General features: G+C 52.5%; 16 non-coding genes across 16 annotated transcripts; all 16 read right to left on the bottom strand.

Annotated features, from left to right (window-relative positions):
- Window positions 1-1,951: 1,951 nt before the first annotated feature.
- On the bottom strand, window positions 1,952-2,024 carry TRNAK-CUU (transfer RNA lysine (anticodon CUU)). The gene has a single exon. It is a non-coding gene; the product is annotated as a tRNA-Lys (tRNA).
- A 742-nt stretch (window positions 2,025-2,766) lies between these two features.
- On the bottom strand, window positions 2,767-2,839 carry TRNAK-CUU (transfer RNA lysine (anticodon CUU)). The gene has a single exon. It is a non-coding gene; the product is annotated as a tRNA-Lys (tRNA).
- Window positions 2,840-3,588: 749 nt separating this feature from the next.
- Window positions 3,589-3,661, bottom strand: TRNAK-CUU (transfer RNA lysine (anticodon CUU)). Its single transcript has one exon. It is a non-coding gene; the product is annotated as a tRNA-Lys (tRNA).
- A 1,553-nt stretch (window positions 3,662-5,214) lies between these two features.
- TRNAK-CUU (transfer RNA lysine (anticodon CUU)) lies at window positions 5,215-5,287 on the bottom strand. Its single transcript has one exon. It is a non-coding gene; the product is annotated as a tRNA-Lys (tRNA).
- A 740-nt stretch (window positions 5,288-6,027) lies between these two features.
- TRNAK-UUU (transfer RNA lysine (anticodon UUU)) lies at window positions 6,028-6,100 on the bottom strand. The gene has a single exon. It is a non-coding gene; the product is annotated as a tRNA-Lys (tRNA).
- A 742-nt stretch (window positions 6,101-6,842) lies between these two features.
- On the bottom strand, window positions 6,843-6,915 carry TRNAK-CUU (transfer RNA lysine (anticodon CUU)). The gene has a single exon. It is a non-coding gene; the product is annotated as a tRNA-Lys (tRNA).
- A 2,368-nt stretch (window positions 6,916-9,283) lies between these two features.
- TRNAK-CUU (transfer RNA lysine (anticodon CUU)) lies at window positions 9,284-9,356 on the bottom strand. The gene has a single exon. It is a non-coding gene; the product is annotated as a tRNA-Lys (tRNA).
- A 742-nt stretch (window positions 9,357-10,098) lies between these two features.
- Window positions 10,099-10,171, bottom strand: TRNAK-CUU (transfer RNA lysine (anticodon CUU)). The gene has a single exon. It is a non-coding gene; the product is annotated as a tRNA-Lys (tRNA).
- A 744-nt stretch (window positions 10,172-10,915) lies between these two features.
- TRNAK-CUU (transfer RNA lysine (anticodon CUU)) lies at window positions 10,916-10,988 on the bottom strand. The gene has a single exon. It is a non-coding gene; the product is annotated as a tRNA-Lys (tRNA).
- A 1,556-nt stretch (window positions 10,989-12,544) lies between these two features.
- Window positions 12,545-12,617, bottom strand: TRNAK-CUU (transfer RNA lysine (anticodon CUU)). The gene has a single exon. It is a non-coding gene; the product is annotated as a tRNA-Lys (tRNA).
- A 2,370-nt stretch (window positions 12,618-14,987) lies between these two features.
- On the bottom strand, window positions 14,988-15,060 carry TRNAK-CUU (transfer RNA lysine (anticodon CUU)). Its single transcript has one exon. It is a non-coding gene; the product is annotated as a tRNA-Lys (tRNA).
- A 1,559-nt stretch (window positions 15,061-16,619) lies between these two features.
- On the bottom strand, window positions 16,620-16,692 carry TRNAK-CUU (transfer RNA lysine (anticodon CUU)). Its single transcript has one exon. It is a non-coding gene; the product is annotated as a tRNA-Lys (tRNA).
- Window positions 16,693-18,248: 1,556 nt separating this feature from the next.
- TRNAK-CUU (transfer RNA lysine (anticodon CUU)) lies at window positions 18,249-18,321 on the bottom strand. Its single transcript has one exon. It is a non-coding gene; the product is annotated as a tRNA-Lys (tRNA).
- A 742-nt stretch (window positions 18,322-19,063) lies between these two features.
- TRNAK-CUU (transfer RNA lysine (anticodon CUU)) lies at window positions 19,064-19,136 on the bottom strand. The gene has a single exon. It is a non-coding gene; the product is annotated as a tRNA-Lys (tRNA).
- A 742-nt stretch (window positions 19,137-19,878) lies between these two features.
- On the bottom strand, window positions 19,879-19,951 carry TRNAK-CUU (transfer RNA lysine (anticodon CUU)). The gene has a single exon. It is a non-coding gene; the product is annotated as a tRNA-Lys (tRNA).
- Window positions 19,952-20,695: 744 nt separating this feature from the next.
- Window positions 20,696-20,768, bottom strand: TRNAK-CUU (transfer RNA lysine (anticodon CUU)). Its single transcript has one exon. It is a non-coding gene; the product is annotated as a tRNA-Lys (tRNA).
- Window positions 20,769-24,028: the final 3,260 nt, after the last annotated feature.

Below are 24,028 nucleotides of genomic sequence, written 5' to 3'. Positions count from 1 at the left end.
ATCATAACACCAGCAGGGATGAGACTTTAAACTCCTCTTTTTGAAAGGATGGGGGGGGACAGGACGGACCGGAGCGGACTCCGAGCTCGCTGTAAGCACGGGCGGCTCAGGCTAGGAAAGGGGGCAGGAAAGGCTCGGCCGAGGACCGCTCCCAGCGGCGCCTCCCAGGGCGATAAGTGCTGCGTTGTGTGGAGTCCTGTGGGAATCGTGAGGCAAACAGCAGGATGTGTGTTTGTGTATTTTTAAGCCTCAGCGAAATATCTGAAAAAGGTGAGAGTTAATGTTAAACCCGAAAAGGGAGAAGCCTTTAAAAAGCATTACACCCAACGTGGGGCTCGAACCCACAACCCTGAGATTAAGAGTCTCATGCTCTACCGATTGAGCTAGCCAGGCTGCTGTGCCTATGTCATTTCACACACCCTCTGTGTGTTCTTTGTGAGGAAGTAGTGTGTGGTTATCCCAGGAGGCCCCTTTGTTTCATTTTCTCTGCTGCTGACTCGACCCAGGCACCTTCCTATTTCTCCATCTCTCGCTCTACCCCAGTCTTATGTCCCCATCAGTCTCTCTGGAGCTCACTCTGGTACATACATGCATCTGTCCTCTCAACCTGTCTCTGGGCACATTCTTAAATGTCCAGTAGAGAACAGTGTGAACTCTCCCTGTTTCGCGAGGGGGCAGTCAGCCTCCAGAGCCGTGTTCTGCTGGCTGCCGGAATGGCCGAGCGGTGTAAGGCGCCACATTCAAGAGCAGTATCTTCCCCAGTCCCGTAATTAAATCCTGCTGCCGACATAAAGTAGTTGTCATACCTACTTTAATCATAACACCAGCAGGGATGAGACTTTAAATTCCTCTTTTTGAAAGGATGGGGGGGGACAGGACGGACCGGAGCGGACTCCGAGCTCGCTGTAAGCACGGGCGGCTCAGGCTAGGAAAGGGCGCAGGAAAGGCTCGGCCTAGGACAGCTCCCAGCGGCGCCTCCCAGGGCGGGAAGTGCTGCATTGTGTGGAGTCCTGTGGGAATCGTGAGGCAAACGGCAGGATGTGTGTGTGTGTAGTTTTAAGCCTCAGCAAAATATCTAAAAAAGGTGAGAGTTAATGTTTAACCCGAAAATGGAGAAGCCTTTATAAAGCATCACGCCCAACGTGGGGCTCGAACCCACGACCCTGAAATTAAGAGACTCATGCTCTACCGACTGAGCTAGCCGGGCTGCTGTGCCTATGTCATTTCACACACCCTCTGTGTGCTCTTTGTGAGGAAGTAGTGTGTGGTTATCCCAGGAGGCCCCTTTGTTTCATTTTCTCTGCTGCTGACTCGACACAGGCACCTTTCTCTTTCTCCATCTCTCGCTCTACCCCAGTCTTATGTCCCCATCAGTCTTTCTGGAGCTCAAGCTGGTACATACATGCATCTGTCCTTTCAACCTGTCTCTGGGCACATGCTTAAATGTCCAGTAGAGAAGAGTGTGAACTCTCCCTGTTTCGCGAGGTGGCAGTCAGCCTCCAGAGCCGTTTTCCGAAGTCTGCCGGAATGGCCGAGCGGTGTAAGGTGCCACATTCAAGAGCAGTATCTTCCCCAGTCCCGTGGTCAAATCCCGCTGCTGACTTAAAGTAGTTTTCATACCTACTTTAATCATAACACCAGCGGGGATGAGACCGTAAAACTCCTCTTTTTGAATGGATGGGGGTGGACAGGACGGACCGGAGCGGACTCCGAGCTCGCTGTAAGCACGGGCGGCTCAGGCTTGGAAAGGGCGCAGGAAAGGCTCGGCCTAGGACCGCTCCGAGCGGCGCATCCCAGGGCGGGAAGTGCTGCGTTGTGTGGAGTCCTGTGGGAATCGTGAGGCAAACTGCAGGATGTGTGTGTGTGTGTAGTTTTAAGCCTCAGCGAAATATCTGAAAAAGGTGAGAGTTAATGTTAAACCCGAAAATGGAGAAGCCTTTAAAAAGCATCACGCCCAACGTGGGGCTCGAACCCACGACCCTGAGATTAAGAGTCTCATGCTCTACCGACTGAGCTAGCCAGGCTACTGTGGCTATATCATTTCACACACCCTCTGTGTGTTCTTTGTGAGGAAGTAGTGTGTGGTTATCCCAGGAGGCCCCTTTGTTTCAATTTCTCTGCTGCTGACCTGACACAGGCACCTTTCTCTTTCTCCATCTCTCGCTCTACCCCAGTCTTATGTCCCCATCAGTCTTTCTGGAGCTCACTCTGGTACATACATGCATCTGTCCTTTCAACCTGTCTCTGGGCACATGCTTAAATGTCCAGTAGAGAAGAGTGTGAACTCTCCCTGTTTCGCGAGGTGGCAGTCAGCCTCTAGAGCCGTTTTCCGAAATCTGCCGGAATGGCCGAGCGGTGTAAGGTGCCACATTCAAGAGCAGTATCTTCCCCAGTCCCGTGGTCAAATCCCGCTGCTGACATAAAGTAGTTTTCATACCTACTTTAATCATAACACCAGCGGGGATGAGACCGTAAAACTCCTCTTTTTGAAAGGATGGGGGTGGACAGGACGGACCGGAGCGGACTCCGAGCTCGCTGTAAGCACGGGCGGCTCAGGCTAGGAAAGGGCGCAGGAAAGGCTCGGCCTAGGACAGCTCCCAGCGGCGCCTCCCAGGGCGGGAAGTGCTGCATTGTGTGGAGTCCTGTGGGAATCGTGAGGCAAACTGCAGGATGTGTGTGTGTGTAGTTTTAAGCCTCAGCAAAATATCTAAAAAAGGTGAGAGTTAATGTTAAACCCGAAAATGGAGAAGCCTTTATAAAGCATCACGCCCAACGTGGGGCTCGAACCCACGACCCTGAGATTAAGAGTCTCATGCTCTACCGACTGAGCTAGCCGGGCTGCTGTGCCTATGTCATTTCACACACCCTCTGTGTGCTCTTTGTGAGGAAGTAGTGTGTGGTTATCCCAGGAGGCCCCTTTGTTTCATTTTCTCTGCTGCTGACTCGACACAGGCACCTTTCTCTTTCTCCATCTCTCGCTCTACCCCAGTCTTATGTCCCCATCAGTCTCTCTGGAGCTCACTCTGGTACATACATGCATCTGTCCTCTCAACCTGTCTCTGGGCACATACTTAAATGTCCAGTAGAGAACAGTGTGAACTCTCCCTGTTTCGCGAGGGGGCAGTCAGCCTCCAGAGCCGTGTTCCGGAGGCTGCCGGAATGGCCGAGCGGTGTAAGGCGCCACATTCAAGAGCAGTATCTTCCCCAGTCCCGTAATTAAATCCCGCTGCCGACATAAAGTAGTTTTCATACCTACTTTAATCATAACACCAGCGGGGATGAGACCTTAAACTCCTCGTTTTGAAAGGATGGGGGGGGGGACAGGACGGACCGGAGCGGACTCCGAGCTCGCTGTAAGCACGGGCGGCTCAGGCTAGGAAAGGGCGCAGGAAAGGCTCGGCCTAGGACCGCTCCCAGCGGCGCCTCCCAGGGCGGGAAGTGCTGCGTTGTGTGGAGTCCTGTGGGAATCGTGAGGCAAACTGCAGGATGTGTGTGTGTGTGTGTGTAGTTTTAAGCCTCAGCGAAATATCTGAAAAAGGTGAGAGTTAATGTTAAACCCGAAAATGGAGAAGCCTTTAAAAAGCATCACGCCCAACGTGGGGCTCGAACCCACGACCCTGAGATTAAGAGTCTCATGCTCTACCGACTGAGCTAGCCGGGCTGCTGTGCCTGTCATTTCACACACCCTCTGTGTGTTCTTTGTAAGGAAGTAGTGTGTGGTTATCCCAGGAGGCCCCTTTGTTTCATTTTCTCTGCTGCTGACTCGACACAGGCACCTTTCTCTTTCTCCATCTCTCGCTCTACCCCAGTCTTATGTCCCCATCAGTCTCTCTGGAGCTCACTCTGGTACATACATGCATCTGTCCTCTCAACCTGTCTCTGGGCACATACTTAAATGTCCAGTAGAGAACAGTGTGAACTCTCCCTGTGTCGCGAGGTGGCAGTCAGCCTCCAGAGCCGTGTTCTGCATGCTGCCGGAATGGCCGAGCGGTGTAAGGCGCCACATTCAAGAGCAGTATTTTCCCCAGTCCCGTGATCAAATCCCGCTGCCGACATAAAGTAGTTTTCATACCTATTTTAATCATAACACCAGCAGGGATGAGACTTTAAACTCCTCTTTTTGAAAGGATGGGGGGGGACAGGACGGACCGGAGCGGACTCCGAGCTCGCTGTAAGCACGGGCGGCTCAGGCTAGGAAAGGGGGCAGGAAAGGCTCGGCCGAGGACCGCTCCCAGCGGCGCCTCCCAGGGCGATAAGTGCTGCGTTGTGTGGAGTCCTGTGGGAATCGTGAGGCAAACAGCAGGATGTGTGTTTGTGTATTTTTAAGCCTCAGCGAAATATCTGAAAAAGGTGAGAGTTAATGTTAAACCCGAAAAGGGAGAAGCCTTTAAAAAGCATTACACCCAACGTGGGGCTCGAACCCACAACCCTGAGATTAAGAGTCTCATGCTCTACCGATTGAGCTAGCCAGGCTGCTGTGCCTATGTCATTTCACACACCCTCTGTGTGTTCTTTGTGAGGAAGTAGTGTGTGGTTATCCCAGGAGGCCCCTTTGTTTCATTTTCTCTGCTGCTGACTCGACCCAGGCACCTTCCTATTTCTCCATCTCTCGCTCTACCCCAGTCTTATGTCCCCATCAGTCTCTCTGGAGCTCACTCTGGTACATACATGCATCTGTCCTCTCAACCTGTCTCTGGGCACATTCTTAAATGTCCAGTAGAGAACAGTGTGAACTCTCCCTGTTTCGCGAGGGGGCAGTCAGCCTCCAGAGCCGTGTTCTGCTGGCTGCCGGAATGGCCGAGCGGTGTAAGGCGCCACATTCAAGAGCAGTATCTTCCCCAGTCCCGTAATTAAATCCTGCTGCCGACATAAAGTAGTTGTCATACCTACTTTAATCATAACACCAGCAGGGATGAGACTTTAAATTCCTCTTTTTGAAAGGATGGGGGGGGACAGGACGGACCGGAGCGGACTCCGAGCTCGCTGTAAGCACGGGCGGCTCAGGCTAGGAAAGGGCGCAGGAAAGGCTCGGCCTAGGACAGCTCCCAGCGGCGCCTCCCAGGGCGGGAAGTGCTGCATTGTGTGGAGTCCTGTGGGAATCGTGAGGCAAACGGCAGGATGTGTGTGTGTGTAGTTTTAAGCCTCAGCAAAATATCTAAAAAAGGTGAGAGTTAATGTTTAACCCGAAAATGGAGAAGCCTTTATAAAGCAATACGCCCAACGTGGGGCTCGAACCCACGACCCTGAAATTAAGAGTCTCATGCTCTACCGACTGAGCTAGCCGGGCTGCTGTGCCTATGTCATTTCACACACCCTCTGTGTGCTCTTTGTGCGGAAGTAGTGTGTGGTTATCCCAGGAGGCCCCTTTGTTTCATTTTCTCTGCTGCTGACTCGACACAGGCACCTTTCTCTTTCTCCATCTCTCGCTCTACCCCAGTCTTATGTCCCCATCAGTCTTTCTGGAGCTCAAGCTGGTACATACATGCATCTGTCCTTTCAACCTGTCTCTGGGCACATGCTTAAATGTCCAGTAGAGAAGAGTGTGAACTCTCCCTGTTTCGCGAGGTGGCAGTCAGCCTCCAGAGCCGTTTTCCGAAGTCTGCCGGAATGGCCGAGCGGTGTAAGGTGCCACATTCAAGAGCAGTATCTTCCCCAGTCCCGTGGTCAAATCCAGCTGCTGACATAAAGTAGTTTTCATACCTACTTTAATCATAACACCAGCGGGGATGAGACCGTAAAACTCCTCTTTTTGAAAGGATGGGGGTGGACAGGACGGACCGGAGCGGACTCCGAGCTCGCTGTAAGCACGGGCGGCTCAGGCTTGGAAAGGGCGCAGGAAAGGCTCGGCCTAGGACCGCTCCGAGCGGCGCATCCCAGGGCGGGAAGTGCTGCGTTGTGTGGAGTCCTGTGGGAATCGTGAGGCAAACTGCAGGATGTGTGTGTGTAGTTTTAAGCCTCAGCGAAATATCTGAAAAAGGTGAGAGTTAATGTTAAACCCGAAAATGGAGAAGCCTTTAAAAAGCATCACGCCCAACGTGGGGCTCGAACCCACGACCCTGAGATTAAAAGTCTCATGCTCTACCGACTGAGCTAGCCAGGCTGCTGTGTCTATATCATTTCACACACCCTCTGTGTGTTCTTTGTGAGGAAGTAGTGTGTGGTTATCCCAGGAGGCCCCTTTGTTTCAATTTCTCTGCTGCTGACCTGACACAGGCACCTTTCTCTTTCTCCATCTCTCGCTCTACCCCAGTCTTATGTCCCCATCAGTCTTTCTGGAGCTCACTCTGGTACATACATGCATCTGTCCTTTCAACCTGTCTCTGGGCACATGCTTAAATGTCCAGTAGAGAAGAGTGTGAACTCTCACTGTTTCGCGAGGTGGCAGTCAGCCTCCAGAGCCGTTTTCCGAAGTCTGCCGGAATGGCCGAGCGGTGTAAGGTGCCACATTCAAGAGCAGTATTTTCCCCAGTCCCGTGGTCAAATCCCGCTGCTGACATAAAGTAGTTTTCATACCTACTTTAATCATAACACCAGCGGGGATGAGACCGTAAAACTCCTCTTTTTGAAAGGATGGGGGTGGACAGGACGGACCGGAGCGGACTCCGAGCTCGCTGTAAGCACGGGCGGCTCAGGCTAGGAAAGGGCGCAGGAAAGGCTCGGCCTAGGACAGCTCCCAGCGGCGCCTCCCAGGGCGGGAAGTGCTGCATTGTGTGGAGTCCTGTGGGAATCGTGAGGCAAACTGCAGGATGTGTGTGTGTGTAGTTTTAAGCCTCAGCAAAATATCTAAAAAAGGTGAGAGTTAATGTTAAACCCGAAAATGGAGAAGCCTTTATAAAGCATCACGCCCAACGTGGGGCTCGAACCCACGACCCTGAAATTAAGAGTCTCATGCTCTACCGACTGAGCTAGCCGGGCTGCTGTGCCCATGTCATTTCACACACCCTCTGTGTGCTCTTTGTGAGGAAGTAGTGTGGTTATCCCAGGAGGCCCCTTTGTTTCATTTTCTCTGCTGCTGACTCGACACAGGCACCTTTCTCTTTCTCCATCTCTCGCTCTACCCCAGTCTTATGTCCCCATCAGTCTTTCTGGAGCTCAAGCTGGTACATACATGCATCTGTCCTTTCAACCTGTCTCTGGGCACATGCTTAAATGTCCAGTAGAGAAGAGTGTGAACTCTCCCTGTTTCGCGAGGTGGCAGTCAGCCTCCAGAGCCGTTTTCCGAAGTCTGCCGGAATGGCCGAGCGGTGTAAGGTGCCACATTCAAGAGCAGTATCTTCCCCAGTCCCGTGGTCAAATCCCGCTGCTGACATAAAGTAGTTTTCATACCTACTTTAATCATAACACCAGCGGGGATGAGACCGTAAAACTCCTCTTTTTGAAAGGATGGGGGTGGACAGGACGGACCGGAGCGGACTCCGAGCTCGCTGTAAGCACGGGCGGCTCAGGCTAGGAAAGGGCGCAGGAAAGGCTCGTCCTAGGACCGCTCCCAGCGGCGCCTCCCAGGGCGGGAAGTGCTGCGTTGTGTGGAGTCCTGTGGGAATCGTGAGGCAAACTGCAGGATGTGTGTGTGTGTGTAGTTTTAAGCCTCAGCGAAATATCTGAAAAAGGTGAGAGTTAATGTTAAACCCGAAAATGGAGAAGCCTTTAAAAAGCATCACGCCCAACGTGGGGCTCGAACCCACGACCCTGAGATTAAGAGTCTCATGCTCTACCGACTGAGCTAGCCGGCCTGCTGTGCCTGTCATTTCACACACCCTCTGTGTGTTCTTTGTAAGGAAGTAGTGTGTGGTTATCCCAGGAGGCCCCTTTGTTTCATTTTCTCTGCTGCTGACTCGACACAGGCACCTTTCTCTTTCTCCATCTCTCGCTCTACCCCAGTCTTATGTCCCCATCAGTCTCTCTGGAGCTCACTCTGGTACATACATGCATCTGTCCTCTCAACCTGTCTCTGGGCACATACTTAAATGTCCAGTAGAGAACAGTGTGAACTCTCCCTGTGTCGCGAGGTGGCAGTCAGCCTCCAGAGCCGTGTTCTGCATGCTGCCGGAATGGCCGAGCGGTGTAAGGCACCACATTCAAGAGCAGTATTTTCCCCAGTCCCGTGATCAAATCCCGCTGCCGACATAAAGTAGTTTTCATACCTATTTTAATCATAACACCAGCAGGGATGAGACTTTAAACTCCTCTTTTTGAAAGGATGGGGGGGGACAGGACGGACCGGAGCGGACTCTGAGCTCGCTGTAAGCACGGGCGGCTCAGGCTAGGAAAGGGGGCAGGAAAGGCTCGGCCGAGGACCGCTCCCAGCGGCGCCTCCCAGGGCGATAAGTGCTGCGTTGTGTGGAGTCCTGTGGGAATCGTGAGGCAAACAGCAGGATGTGTGTTTGTGTATTTTTAAGCCTCAGCGAAATATCTGAAAAAGGTGAGAGTTAATGTTAAACCCGAAAAGGGAGAAGCCTTTAAAAAGCATTACACCCAACGTGGGGCTCGAACCCACAACCCTGAGATTAAGAGTCTCATGCTCTACCGATTGAGCTAGCCAGGCTGCTGTGCCTATGTCATTTCACACACCCTCTGTGTGTTCTTTGTGAGGAAGTAGTGTGTGGTTATCCCAGGAGGCCCCTTTGTTTCATTTTCTCTGCTGCTGACTCGACCCAGGCACCTTCCTATTTCTCCATCTCTCGCTCTACCCCAGTCTTATGTCCCCATCAGTCTCTCTGGAGCTCACTCTGGTACATACATGCATCTGTCCTCTCAACCTGTCTCTGGGCACATTCTTAAATGGCCAGTAGAGAACAGTGTGAACTCTCCCTGTTTCGCGAGGGGGCAGTCAGCCTCCAGACCCGTGTTCTGCTGGCTGCCGGAATGGCCGAGCGGTGTAAGGCGCCACATTCAAGAGCAGTATCTTCCCCAGTCCCGTAATTAAATCCTGCTGCCGACATAAAGTAGTTGTCATACCTACTTTAATCATAACACCAGCAGGGATGAGACTTTAAATTCCTCTTTTTGAAAGGATGGGGGGGGACAGGACGGACCGGAGCGGACTCCGAGCTCGCTGTAAGCACGGGCGGCTCAGGCTAGGAAAGGGCGCAGGAAAGGCTCGGCCTAGGACAGCTCCCAGCGGCGCCTCCCAGGGCGGGAAGTGCTGCATTGTGTGGAGTCCTGTGGGAATCGTGAGGCAAACGGCAGGATGTGTGTGTGTGTAGTTTTAAGCCTCAGCAAAATATCTAAAAAAGGTGAGAGTTAATGTTAAACCCGAAAATGGAGAAGCCTTTATAAAGCATCACGCCCAACGTGGGGCTCGAACCCACGACCCTGAGATTAAGAGTCTCATGCTCTACCGACTGAGCTAGTCGGGCTGCTGTGGCTATATCATTTCACACACCCTCTGTGTGTTCTTTGTGAGGAAGTAGTGTGGGTTTATCCCAGGAGGCCCCTTGGTTTCAATTTCTCTGCTGCTGACCTGACACAGGCACCTTTCTCTTTCTCCATCTCTCGCTCTACCCCAGTCTTATGTCCCCATCAGTCTTTCTGGAGCTCACTCTGGTACATACATGCATCTGTCCTTTCAACCTGTCTCTGGGCACATGCTTAAATGTCCAGTAGAGAAGAGTGTGAACTCTCCCTGTTTCGCGAGGTGGCAGTCAGCCTCCAGAGCCGTTTTCCGAAGTCTGCCGGAATGGCCGAGCGGTGTAAGGTGCCACATTCAAGAGCAGTATCTTCCCCAGTCCCGTGGTCAAATCCCGCTGCTGACATAAAGTAGTTTTCATACCTACTTTAATCATAACACCAGCGGGGATGAGACCGTAAAACTCCTCTTTTTGAAAGGATGGGGGTGGACAGGACGGACCGGAGCGGACTCCGAGCTCGCTGTAAGCACGGGCGGCTCAGGCTAGGAAAGGGCGCAGGAAAGGCTCGGCCTAGGACAGCTCCCAGCGGCGCCTCCCAGGGCGGGAAGTGCTGCATTGTGTGGAGTCCTGTGGGAATCGTGAGGCAAACTGCAGGATGTGTGTGTGTGTAGTTTTAAGCCTCAGCAAAATATCTAAAAAAGGTGAGAGTTAATGTTAAACCCGAAAATGTAGAAGCCTTTATAAAGCATCACGCCCAACGTGGGGCTCGAACCCACGACCCTGAGATTAAGAGTCTCATGCTCTACCGACTGAGCTAGCTGGGCTGCTGTGCCTATTTCATATCACACACCCTCTGTGTGCTCTTTGTGAGGAAGTAGTGTGTGGTTATCCCAGGAGGCCCCTTTGTTTCATTTTCTCTGCTGCTGACTCGACACAGGCACCTTTCTCTTTCTCCATCTCTCGCTCTACCCCAGTCTTATGTCCCCATCAGTCTCTCTGGAGCTCACTCTGGTACATACATGCATCTGTCCTCTCAACCTGTCTCTGGGCACATACTTAAATGTCCAGTAGAGAACAGTGTGAACTCTCCCTGTTTCGCGAGGGGGCAGTCAGCCTCCAGAGCCGTGTTCCGGAGGCTGCCGGAATGGCCGAGCGGTGTAAGGCGCCACATTCAAGAGCAGTATCTTCCCCAGTCCCGTAATTAAATCCCGCTGCCAACATAAAGTAGTTTTCATACCTACTTTAATCATAACACCAGCGGGGATGAGACCTTAAACTCCTCGTTTTGAAAGGATGGGGGGGGGACAGGACGGACCGGAGCGGACTCCGAGCTCGCTGTAAGCACGGGCGGCTCAGGCTAGGAAAGGGCGCAGGAAAGGCTCGGCCTAGGACCGCTCCCAGCGGCGCCTCCCAGGGCGGGAAGTGCTGCGTTGTGTGGAGTCCTGTGGGAATCGTGAGGCAAACTGCAGGATGTGTGTGTGTGTGTAGTTTTAAGCCTCAGCGAAATATCTGAAAAAGGTGAGAGTTAATGTTAAACCCGAAAATGGAGAAGCCTTTAAAAAGCATCACGCCCAACGTGGGGCTCGAACCCACGACCCTGAGATTAAGAGTCTCATGCTCTACCGACTGAGCTAGCCGGGCTGCTGTGCCTGTCATTTCACACACCCTCTGTGTGTTCTTTGTAAGGAAGTAGTGTGTGGTTATCCCAGGAGGCCCCTTTGTTTCATTTTCTCTGCTGCTGACTCGACACAGGCACCTTTCTCTTTCTCCATCTCTCGCTCTACCCCAGTCTTATGTCCCCATCAGTCTCTCTGGAGCTCACTCTGGTACATACATGCATCTGTCCTCTCAACCTGTCTCTGGGCACATACTTAAATGTCCAGTAGAGAACAGTGTGAACTCTCCCTGTGTCGCGAGGTGGCAGTCAGCCTCCAGAGCCGTGTTCTGCATGCTGCCGGAATGGCCGAGCGGTGTAAGGCGCCACATTCAAGAGCAGTATTTTCCCCAGTCCCGTGATCAAATCCCGCTGCCGACATAAAGTAGTTTTCATACCTATTTTAATCATAACACCAGCAGGGATGAGACTTTAAACTCCTCTTTTTGAAAGGATGGGGGGGGACAGGACGGACCGGAGCGGACTCCGAGCTCGCTGTAAGCACGGGCGGCTCAGGCTAGGAAAGGGCGCAGGAAAGGCTCGGCCTAGGACAGCTCCCAGCGGCGCCTCCCAGGGCGGGAAGTGCTGCATTGTGTGGAGTCCTGTGGGAATCGTGAGGCAAACTGCAGGATGTGTGTGTGAGTAGTTTTAAGCCTCAGCAAAATATCTAAAAAAGGTGAGAGTTAATGTTAAACCCGAAAATGGAGAAGCCTTTATAAAGCATCACGCCCAACGTGAGGCTCGAACCCACGACCCTGAAATTAAGAGTCTCATGCTCTACCGACTGAGCTAGCCGGGCTGCTGTGCCTATGTCATTTCACACACCCTCTGTGTGCTCTTTGTGAGGAAGTAGTGTGTGGTTATCCCAGGAGGCCCCTTTGTTTCATTTTCTCTGCTGCAGACTCGACACAGGCACCTTTCTCTTTCTCCATCTCTCGCTCTACCCCAGTCTTATGTCCCCATCAGTCTTTCTGGAGCTCAAGCTGGTACATACATGCATCTGTCCTTTCAACCTGTCTCTGGGCACATGCTTAAATGTCCAGTAGAGAAGAGTGTGAACTCTCCCTGTTTCGCGAGGTGGCAGTCAGCCTCCAGAGCCGTTTTCCGAAGTCTGCCGGAATGGCCGAGCGGTGTAAGGTGCCACATTCAAGAGCAGTATCTTCCCCAGTCCCGTGGTCAAATCCCGCTGCTGACATAAAGTAGTTTTCATACCTACTTTAATCATAACACCAGCGGGGATGAGACCGTAAAACTCCTCTTTTTGAAAGGATGGGGGTGGACAGGACGGACCGGAGCGGACTCCGAGCTCGCTGTAAGCACGGGCGGCTCATGCTTGGAAAGTGCGCAGGAAAGGCTCGGCCTAGGACCGCTCCGAGCGGCGCATCCCAGGGCGGGAAGTGCTGCGTTGTGTGGAGTCCTGTGGGAATCGTGAGGCAAACTGCAGGATGTGTGTGTGTGTGTAGTTTTAAGCCTCAGCGAAATATCTGAAAAAGGTGAGAGTTAATGTTTAACCCGAAAATGGAGAAGCCTTTAAAAAGCATCACGCCCAACGTGGGGCTCGAACCCACGACCCTGAGATTAAGAGTCTCATGCTCTACCGACTGAGCTAGCCAGGCTGCTGTGGCTATATCATTTCACACACCCTCTGTGTGTTCTTTGTGAGGAAGTAGTGTGTGGTTATCCCAGGAGGCCCCTTTGTTTCAATGTCTCTGCTGCTGACCTGACACAGGCACCTTTCTCTTTCTCCATCTCTCGCTCTACCCCAGTCTTATGTCCCCATCAGTCTTTCTGGAGCTCACTCTGGTACATACATGCATCTGTCCTTTCAACCTGTCTCTGGGCACATGCTTAAATGTCCAGTAGAGAAGAGTGTGAACTCTCCCTGTTTCGCGAGGTGGCAGTCAGCCTCCAGAGCCGTTTTCCGAAGTCTGCCGGAATGGCCGAGCGGTGTAAGGTGCCACATTCAAGAGCAGTATCTTCCCCAGTCCCGTGGTCAAATCCCGCTGCTGACATAAAGTAGTTTTCATACCTACTTTAATCATAACACCAGCGGGGATGAGACCGTAAAACTCCTCTTTTTGAAAGGATGGGGGTGGACAGGACGGACCGGAGCGGACTCCGAGCTCGCTGTAAGCACGGGCGGCTCAGGCTAGGAAAGGGCGCAGGAAAGGCTCGGCCTAGGACCGCTCCCAGCGGCGCCTCCCAGGGCGGGAAGTGCTGCGTTGTGTGGAGTCCTGTGGGAATCGTGAGGCAAACTGCAGGATGTGTGTGTGTGTGTAGTTTTAAGCCTCAGCGAAATATCTGAAAAAGGTGAGAGTTAATGTTAAACCCGAAAATGGAGAAGCCTTTAAAAAGCATCACGCCCAACGTGGGGCTCGAACCCACGACCCTGAGATTAAGAGTCTCATGCTCTACCGACTGAGCTAGCCGGCCTGCTGTGCCTGTCATTTCACACACCCTCTGTGTGTTCTTTGTAAGGAAGTAGTGTGTGGTTATCCCAGGAGGCCCCTTTGTTTCATTTTCTCTGCTGCTGACTCGACACAGGCACCTTTCTCTTTCTCCATCTCTCGCTCTACCCCAGTCTTATGTCCCCATCAGTCTCTCTGGAGCTCACTCTGGTACATACATGCATCTGTCCTCTCAACCTGTCTCTGGGCACATACTTAAATGTCCAGTAGAGAACAGTGTGAACTCTCCCTGTGTCGCGAGGTGGCAGTCAGCCTCCAGAGCCGTGTTCTGCATGCTGCCGGAATGGCCGAGCGGTGTAAGGCACCACATTCAAGAGCAGTATTTTCCCCAGTCCCGTGATCAAATCCCGCTGCCGACATAAAGTAGTTTTCATACCTATTTTAATCATAACACCAGCAGGGATGAGACTTTAAACTCCTCTTTTTGAAAGGATGGGGGGGGACAGGACGGACCGGAGCGGACTCCGAGCTCGCTGTAAGCACGGGCGGCTCAGGCTAGGAAAGGGGGCAGGAAAGGCTCGGCCGAGGACCGCTCCCAGCGGCGCCTCCCAGGGCGATAAGTGCTGCGTTGTGTGGAGTCCTGTGGGAATCGTGAGGCAAACAGCAGGATGTGTGTTTGTGTATTTTTAAGCCTCAGCGAAATATCTGAAAAAGGTGAGAGTTAATGTTAAACCCGAAAAGGGAGAAGCCTTTAAAAAGCATTACACCCAACGTGGGGCTCGAACCCACAACCCTGAGATTAAGAGTCTCATGCTCTACCGATTGAGCTAGCCAGGCTGCTGTGCCTATGTCATTTCACACACCCTCTGTGTGTTCTTTGTGAGGAAGTAGTGTGTGGTTATCCCAGGAGGCCCCTTTGTTTCATTTTCTCTGCTGCTGACTCGACCCAGGCACCTTCCTATTTCTCCATCTCTCGCTCTACCCCAGTCTTATGTCCCCATCAGTCTCTCTGGAGCTCACTCTGGTACATACATGCATCTGTCCTCTCAACCTGTCTCTGGGCACATTCTTAAATGTCCAGTAGAGAACAGTGTGAACTCTCCCTGTTTCGCGAGGGGGCAGTCAGCCTCCAGACCCGTGTTCTGCTGGCTGCCGGAATGGCCGAGCGGTGTAAGGCGCCACATTCAAGAGCAGTATCTTCCCCAGTCCCGTAATTAAATCCTGCTGCCGACATAAAGTAGTTGTCATACCTACTTTAATCATAACACCAGCAGGGATGAGACTTTAAATTCCTCTTTTTGAAAGGATGGGGGGGGACAGGACGGACCGGAGCGGACTCCGAGCTCGCTGTAAGCACGGGCGGCTCAGGCTAGGAAAGGGCGCAGGAAAGGCTCGGCCTAGGACAGCTCCCAGCGGCGCCTCCCAGGGCGGGAAGTGCTGCATTGTGTGGAGTCCTGTGGGAATCGTGAGGCAAATGGCAGGATGTGTGTGTGTGTAGTTTTAAGCCTCAGCAAAATATCTAAAAAAGGTGAGAGTTAATGTTAAACCCGAAAATGGAGAAGCCTTTATAAAGCATCACGCCCAACGTGGGGCTCGAACCCACGACCCTGAGATTAAGAGTCTCATGCTCTACCGACTGAGCTAGTCGGGCTGCTGTGGCTATATCATTTCACACACCCTCTGTGTGTTCTTTGTGAGGAAGTAGTGTGGGTTTATCCCAGGAGGCCCCTTGGTTTCAATTTCTCTGCTGCTGACCTGACACAGGCACCTTTCTCTTTCTCCATCTCTCGCTCTACCCCAGTCTTATGTCCCCATCAGTCTTTCTGGAGCTCACTCTGGTACATACATGCATCTGTCCTTTCAACCTGTCTCTGGGCACATGCTTAAATGTCCAGTAGAGAAGAGTGTGAACTCTCCCTGTTTCGCGAGGTGGCAGTCAGCCTCCAGAGCCGTTTTCCGAAGTCTGCCGGAATGGCCGAGCGGTGTAAGGTGCCACATTCAAGAGCAGTATCTTCCCCAGTCCCGTGGTCAAATCCCGCTGCTGACATAAAGTAGTTTTCATACCTACTTTAATCATAACACCAGCGGGGATGAGACCGTAAAACTCCTCTTTTTGAAAGGATGGGGGTGGACAGGACGGACCGGAGCGGACTCCGAGCTCGCTGTAAGCACGGGCGGCTCAGGCTAGGAAAGGGCGCAGGAAAGGCTCGGCCTAGGACAGCTCCCAGCGGCGCCTCCCAGGGCGGGAAGTGCTGCATTGTGTGGAGTCCTGTGGGAATCGTGAGGCAAACTGCAGGATGTGTGTGTGTGTAGTTTTAAGCCTCAGCAAAATATCTAAAAAAGGTGAGAGTTAATGTTAAACCCGAAAATGGAGAAGCCTTTATAAAGCATCACGCCCAACGTGGGGCACGAACCCACGACCCTGAGATTAAGAGTCTCATGCTCTACCGACTGAGCTAGCTGGGCTGCTGTGCCTATGTCATATCACACACCCTCTGTGTGCTCTTTGTGAGGAAGTAGTGTGTGGTTATCCCAGGAGGCCCCTTTGTTTCATTTTCTCTGCTGCTGACTCGACACAGGCACCTTTCTCTTTCTCCATCTCTCGCTCTACCCCAGTCTTATGTCCCCATCAGTCTCTCTGGAGCTCACTCTGGTACATACATGCATCTGTCCTCTCAACCTGTCTCTGGGCACATACTTAAATGTCCAGTAGAGAACAGTGTGAACTCTCCCTGTTTCGCGAGGGGGCAGTCAGCCTCCAGAGCCGTGTTCCGGAGGCTGCCGGAATGGCCGAGCGGTGTAAGGCGCCACATTCAAGAGCAGTATCTTCCCCAGTCCCGTAATTAAATCCCGCTGCCAACATAAAGTAGTTTTCATACCTACTTTAATCATAACACCAGCGGGGATGAGACCTTAAACTCCTCGTTTTGAAAGGATGGGGGGGGGACAGGACGGACCGGAGCGGACTCCGAGCTCGCTGTAAGCACGGGCGGCTCAGGCTAGGAAAGGGCGCAGGAAAGGCTCGGCCTAGGACCGCTCCCAGCGGCGCCTCCCAGGGCGGGAAGTGCTGCGTTGTGTGGAGTCCTGTGGGAATCGTGAGGCAAACTGCAGGATGTGTGTGTGTGTGTAGTTTTAAGCCTCAGCGAAATATCTGAAAAAGGTGAGAGTTAATGTTAAACCCGAAAATGGAGAAGCCTTTAAAAAGCATCACGCCCAACGTGGGGCTCGAACCCACGACCCTGAGATTAAGAGTCTCATGCTCTACCGACTGAGCTAGCCGGGCTGCTGTGCCTGTCATTTCACACACCCTCTGTGTGTTCTTTGTAAGGAAGTAGTGTGTGGTTATCCCAGGAGGCCCCTTTGTTTCATTTTCTCTGCTGCTGACTCGACACAGGCACCTTTCTCTTTCTCCATCTCTCGCTCTACCCCAGTCTTATGTCCCCATCAGTCTCTCTGGAGCTCACTCTGGTACATACATGCATCTGTCCTCTCAACCTGTCTCTGGGCACATACTTAAATGTCCAGTAGAGAACAGTGTGAACTCTCCCTGTGTCGCGAGGTGGCAGTCAGCCTCCAGAGCCGTGTTCTGCATGCTGCCGGAATGGCCGAGCGGTGTAAGGCGCCACATTCAAGAGCAGTATTTTCCCCAGTCCCGTGATCAAATCCCGCTGCCGACATAAAGTAGTTTTCATACCTATTTTAATCATAACACCAGCAGGGATGAGACTTTAAACTCCTCTTTTTGAAAGGATGGGGGGGGACAGGACGGACCGGAGCGGACTCCGAGCTCGCTGTAAGCACGGGCGGCTCAGGCTAGGAAAGGGCGCAGGAAAGGCTCGGCCTAGGACAGCTCCCAGCGGCGCCTCCCAGGGCGGGAAGTGCTGCATTGTGTGGAGTCCTGTGGGAATCGTGAGGCAAACTGCAGGATGTGTGTGTGAGTAGTTTTAAGCCTCAGCAAAATATCTAAAAAAGGTGAGAGTTAATGTTAAACCCGAAAATGGAGAAGCCTTTATAAAGCATCACGCCCAACGTGAGGCTCGAACCCACGACCCTGAAATTAAGAGTCTCATGCTCTACCGACTGAGCTAGCCGGGCTGCTGTGCCTATGTCATTTCACACACCCTCTGTGTGCTCTTTGTGAGGAAGTAGTGTGTGGTTATCCCAGGAGGCCCCTTTGTTTCATTTTCTCTGCTGCAGACTCGACACAGGCACCTTTCTCTTTCTCCATCTCTCGCTCTACCCCAGTCTTATGTCCCCATCAGTCTTTCTGGAGCTCAAGCTGGTACATACATGCATCTGTCCTTTCAACCTGTCTCTGGGCACATGCTTAAATGTCCAGTAGAGAAGAGTGTGAACTCTCCCTGTTTCGCGAGGTGGCAGTCAGCCTCCAGAGCCGTTTTCCGAAGTCTGCCGGAATGGCCGAGCGGTGTAAGGTGCCACATTCAAGAGCAGTATCTTCCCCAGTCCCGTGGTCAAATCCCGCTGCTGACATAAAGTAGTTTTCATACCTACTTTAATCATAACACCAGCGGGGATGAGACCGTAAAACTCCTCTTTTTGAAAGGATGGGGGTGGACAGGACGGACCGGAGCGGACTCCGAGCTCGCTGTAAGCACGGGCGGCTCATGCTTGGAAAGGGCGCAGGAAAGGCTCGGCCTAGGACCGCTCCGAGCGGCGCATCCCAGGGCGGGAAGTGCTGCGTTGTGTGGAGTCCTGTGGGAATCGTGAGGCAAACTGCAGGATGTGTGTGTGTGTGTAGTTTTAAGCCTCAGCGAAATATCTGAAAAAGGTGAGAGTTAATGTTTAACCCGAAAATGGAGAAGCCTTTAAAAAGCATCACGCCCAACGTGGGGCTCGAACCCACGACCCTGAGATTAAGAGTCTCATGCTCTACCGACTGAGCTAGCCAGGCTGCTGTGGCTATATCATTTCACACACCCTCTGTGTGTTCTTTGTGAGGAAGTAGTGTGTGGTTATCCCAGGAGGCCCCTTTGTTTCAATGTCTCTGCTGCTGACCTGACACAGGCACCTTTCTCTTTCTCCATCTCTCGCTCTACCCCAGTCTTATGTCCCCATCAGTCTTTCTGGAGCTCACTCTGGTACATACATGCATCTGTCCTTTCAACCTGTCTCTGGGCACATGCTTAAATGTCCAGTAGAGAAGAGTGTGAACTCTCCCTGTTTCGCGAGGTGGCAGTCAGCCTCCAGAGCCCTTTTCCGAAGTCTGCCGGAATGGCCGAGCGGTGTAAGGTGCCACATTCAAGAGCAGTATCTTCCCCAGTCCCGTGGTCAAATCCCGCTGCTGACATAAAGTAGTTTTCATACCTACTTTAATCATAACACCAGCGGGGATGAGACCGTAAAACTCCTCTTTTTGAAAGGATGGGGGTGGACAGGACGGACCGGAGCGGACTCCGAGCTCGCTGTAAGCACGGGCGGCTCAGGCTAGGAAAGGGCGCAGGAAAGGCTCGGCCTAGGACAGCTCCCAGCGGCGCCTCCCAGGGCGGGAAGTGCTGCATTGTGTGGAGTCCTGTGGGAATCGTGAGGCAAACTGCAGGATGTGTGTGTGTGTAGTTTTAAGCCTCAGCAAAATATCTAAAAAAGGTGAGAGTTAATGTTAAACCCGAAAATGGAGAAGCCTTTATAAAGCATCACGCCCAACGTGGGGCTCGAACCCACGACCCTGAAATTAAGAGTCTCATGCTCTACCGACTGAGCTAGCCGGGCTGCTGTGCCTATGTCATTTCACACACCCTCTGTGTGCTCTTTGTGAGGAAGTAGTGTGGTTATCCCAGGAGGCCCCTTTGTTTCATTTTCTCTGCTGCTGACTCGACACAGGCACCTTTCTCTTTCTCCATCTCTCGCTCTACCCCAGTCTTATGTCCCCATCAGTCTTTCTGGAGCTCAAGCTGGTACATACATGCATCTGTCCTTTCAACCTGTCTCTGGGCACATGCTTAAATGTCCAGTAGAGAAGAGTGTGAACTCTCCCTGTTTCGCGAGGTGGCAGTCAGCCTCCAGAGCCGTTTTCCGAAGTCTGCCGGAATGGCCGAGCGGTGTAAGGTGCCACATTCAAGAGCAGTATCTTCCCCAGTCCCGTGGTCAAATCCCGCTGCTGACATAAAGTAGTTTTCATACCTACTTTAATCATAACACCAGCGGGGATGAGACCGTAAAACTCCTCTTTTTGAAAGGATGGGGGTGGACAGGACGGACCGGAGCGGACTCCGAGCTCGCTGTAAGCACGGGCGGCTCATGCTTGGAAAGGGCGCAGGAAAGGCTCGGCCTAGGACCGCTCCGAGCGGCGCATCCCAGGGCGGGAAGTGCTGCGTTGTGTGGAGTCCTGTGGGAATCGTGAGGCAAACTGCAGGATGTGTGTGTGTGTGTAGTTTTAAGCCTCAGCGAAATATCTGAAAAAGGTGAGAGTTAATGTTTAACCCGAAAATGGAGAAGCCTTTAAAAAGCATCACGCCCAACGTGGGGCTCGAACCCACGACCCTGAGATTAAGAGTCTCATGCTCTACCGACTGAGCTAGCCAGGCTGCTGTGGCTATATCATTTCACACACCCTCTGTGTGTTCTTTGTGAGGAAGTAGTGTGTGGTTATCCCTGGAGGCCCCTTTGTTTCAATGTCTCTGCTGCTGACCTGACACAGGCACCTTTCTCTTTCTCCATCTCTCGCTCTACCCCAGTCTTATGTCCCCATCAGTCTTTCTGGAGCTCACTCTGGTACATACATGCATCTGTCCTTTCAACCTGTCTCTGGGCACATGCTTAAATGTCCAGTAGAGAAGAGTGTGAACTCTCCCTGTTTCGCGAGGTGGCAGTCAGCCTCCAGAGCCCTTTTCCGAAGTCTGCCGGAATGGCCGAGCGGTGTAAGGTGCCACATTCAAGAGCAGTATCTTCCCCAGTCCCGTGGTCAAATCCCGCTGCTGACATAAAGTAGTTTTCATACCTACTTTAATCATAACACCAGCGGGGATGAGACCGTAAAACTCCTCTTTTTGAAAGGATGGGGGTGGACAGGACGGACCGGAGCGGACTCCGAGCTCGCTGTAAGCACGGGCGGCTCAGGCTAGGAAAGGGCGCAGGAAAGGCTCGGCCTAGGACAGCTCCCAGCGGCGCCTCCCAGGGCGGGAAGTGCTGCATTGTGTGGAGTCCTGTGGGAATCGTGAGGCAAACTGCAGGATGTGTGTGTGTGTGTAGTTTTAAGCCTCAGCAAAATATCTAAAAAAGGTGAGAGTTAATGTTAAACCCGAAAATGGAGAAGCCTTTATAAAGCATCACGCCCAACGTGGGGCTCGAACCCACGACCCTGAAATTAAGAGTCTCATGCTCTACCGACTGAGCTAGCCGGGCTGCTGTGCCTATGTCATTTCACACACCCTCTGTGTGCTCTTTGTGAGGAAGTAGTGTGTGGTTATCCCAGGAGGCCCCTTTGTTTCATTTTCTCTGCTGCTGACTCGACACAGGCACCTTTCTCTTTCTCCATCTCTCGCTCTACCCCAGTCTTATGTCCCCATCAGTCTCTCTGGAGCTCACTCTGGTACATACATGCATCTGTCCTCTCAACCTGTCTCTGGGCACATACTTAAATGTCCAGTAGAGAACAGTGTGAACTCTCCCTGTGTCGCGAGGTGGCAGTCAGCCTCCAGAGCCGTGTTCTGCATGCTGCCGGAATGGCCGAGCGGTGTAAGGCGCCACATTCAAGAGCAGTATTTTCCCCAGTCCCGTGATCAAATCCCGCTGCCGACATAAAGTAGTTTTCATACCTATTTTAATCATAACACCAGCAGGGATGAGACTTTAAACTCCTCTTTTTGAAAGGATGGGGGGGGACAGGACGGACCGGAGCGGACTCCGAGCTCGCTGTAAGCACGGGCGGCTCAGGCTAGGAAAGGGGGCAGGAAAGGCTCGGCCGAGGACCGCTCCCAGCGGCGCCTCCCAGGGCGATAAGTGCTGCATTGTGTGGAGTCCTGTGGGAATCGTGAGGCAAACAGCAGGATGTGTGTTTGTGTATTTTTAAGCCTCAGCGAAATATCTGAAAAAGGTGAGAGTTAATGTTAAACCCGAAAAGGGAGAAGCCTTTAAAAAGCATTACACCCAACGTGGGGCTCGAACCCACAACCCTGAGATTAAGAGTCTCATGCTCTACCGATTGAGCTAGCCAGGCTGCTGTGCCTATGTCATTTCACACACCCTCTGTGTGTTCTTTGTGAGGAAGTAGTGTGTGGTTATCCCAGGAGGCCCCTTTGTTTCATTTTCTCTGCTGCTGACTCGACCCAGGCACCTTCCTATTTCTCCATCTCTCGCTCTACCCCAGTCTTATGTCCCCATCAGTCTCTCTGGAGCACACTCTGGTACATACATGCATCTGTCCTCTCAACCTGTCTCTGGGCACATTCTTAAATGTCCAGTAGAGAACAGTGTGAACTCTCCCTGTTTCGCGAGGGGGCAGTCAGCCTCCAGAGCCGTGTTCTGCTGGCTGCCGGAATGGCCGAGCGGTGTAAGGCGCCACATTCAAGAGCAGTATCTTCCCCAGTCCCGTAATTAAATCCTGCTGCCGACATAAAGTAGTTGTCATACCTACTTTAATCATAACACCAGCAGGGATGAGACTTTAAATTCCTCTTTTTGAAAGGATGGGGGGGGACAGGACGGACCGGAGCGGACTCCGAGCTCGCTGTAAGCACGGGCGGCTCAGGCTAGGAAAGGGCGCAGGAAAGGCTCGGCCTAGGACAGCTCCCAGCGGCGCCTCCCAGGGCGGGAAGTGCTGCATTGTGTGGAGTCCTGTGGGAATCGTGAGGCAAACGGCAGGATGTGTGTGTGTGTAGTTTTAAGCCTCAGCAAAATATCTAAAAAAGGTGAGAGTTAATGTTAAACCCGAAAATGGAGAAGCCTTTATAAAGCATCACGCCCAATGTGGGGCTCGAACCCACGACCCTGAAATTAAGAGTCTCATGCTCTACCGACTGAGCTAGCCGGGCTGCTGTGCCTATGTCATTTCACACACCCTCTGTGTGCTCTTTGTGAGGAAGTAGTGTGTGGTTATCCCAGGAGGCCCCTTTGTTTCATTTTCTCTGCTGCTGACTCGACACAGGCACCTTTCTCTTTCTCCATCTCTCGCTCTACCCCAGTCTTATGTCCCCATCAGTCTTTCTGGAGCTCAAGCTGGTACATACATGCATCTGTCCTTTCAACCTGTCTCTGGGCACATGCTTAAATGTCCAGTAGAGAAGAGTGTGAACTCTCCCTGTTTCGCGAGGTGGCAGTCAGCCTCCAGAGCCGTTTTCCGAAGTCTGCCGGAATGGCCGAGCGGTGTAAGGTGCCACATTCAAGAGCAGTATCTTCCCCAGTCCCGTGGTCAAATCCCGCTGCTGACATAAAGTAGTTTTCATACCTACTTTAATCATAACACCAGCGGGGATGAGACCGTAAAACTCCTCTTTTTGAAAGGATGGGGGTGGACAGGACGGACCGGAGCGGACTCCGAGCTCGCTGTAAGCACGGGCGGCTCAGGCTTGGAAAGGGCGCAGGAAAGGCTCGGCCTAGGACCGCTCCGAGCGGCGCATCCCAGGGCGGGAAGTGCTGCGTTGTGTGGAGTCCTGTGGGAATCGTGAGGCAAACTGCAGGATGTGTGTGTGTGTGTAGTTTTAAGCCTCAGCGAAATATCTGAAAAAGGTGAGAGTTAATGTTAAACCCGAAAATGGAGAAGCCTTTAAAAAGCATCACCCAACGTGGGGCTCGAACCCACGACCCTGAGATTAAGAGTCTCATGCTCTACCGACTGAGCTAGTCAGGCTGCTGTGGCTATATCATTTCACACACCCTCTGTGTGTTCTTTGTGAGGAAGTAGTGTGGGTTTATCCCAGGAGGCCCCTTGGTTTCAATTTCTCTGCTGCTGACCTGACACAGGCACCTTTCTCTTTCTCCATCTCTCGCTCTACCCCAGTCTTATGTCCCCATCAGTCTTTCTGGAGCTCACTCTGGTACATACATGCATCTGTCCTTTCAACCTGTCTCTGGGCACATGCTTAAATGTCCAGTAGAGAAGAGTGTGAACTCTCCCTGTTTCGCGAGGTGGCAGTCAGCCTCCAGAGCCGTTTTCTGAAGTCTGCCGGAATGGCCGAGCGGTGTAAGGTGCCACATTCAAGAGCAGTATCTTCCCCAGTCCCGTGGTCAAATCCCGCTGCTGACATAAAGTAGTTTTCATACCTACTTTAATCATAACACCAGCGGGGATGAGACCGTAAAACTCCTCTTTTTGAAAGGATGGGGGTGGACAGGACGGACCGGAGCGGACTCCGAGCTCGCTGTAAGCACGGGCGGCTCAGGCTAGGAAAGGGCGCAGGAAAGGCTCGGCCTAGGACAGCTCCCAGCGGCGCCTCCCAGGGCGGGAAGTGCTGCATTGTGTGGAGTCCTGTGGGAATCGTGAGGCAAACTGCAGGATGTGTGTGTGTGTAGTTTTAAGCCTCAGCAAAATATCTAAAAAAGGTGAGAGTTAATGTTAAACCCGAAAATGGAGAAGCCTTTATAAAGCATCACGCCAAACGTGGGGCTCGAACCCACGACCCTGAGATTAAGAGTCTCATGCTCTACCGACTGAGCTAGCTGGGCTG

The sequence above is a fragment of the Pleurodeles waltl genome, chromosome 6 (genome assembly GCF_031143425.1).
Source record: "Pleurodeles waltl isolate 20211129_DDA chromosome 6, aPleWal1.hap1.20221129, whole genome shotgun sequence".
Classification (NCBI taxonomy): Eukaryota; Metazoa; Chordata; class Amphibia; order Caudata; family Salamandridae; genus Pleurodeles; species Pleurodeles waltl.
The sequence above is the reverse complement of the archived record's forward strand: the minus strand, read 5'-3'. Positions and strand labels throughout refer to the sequence as shown.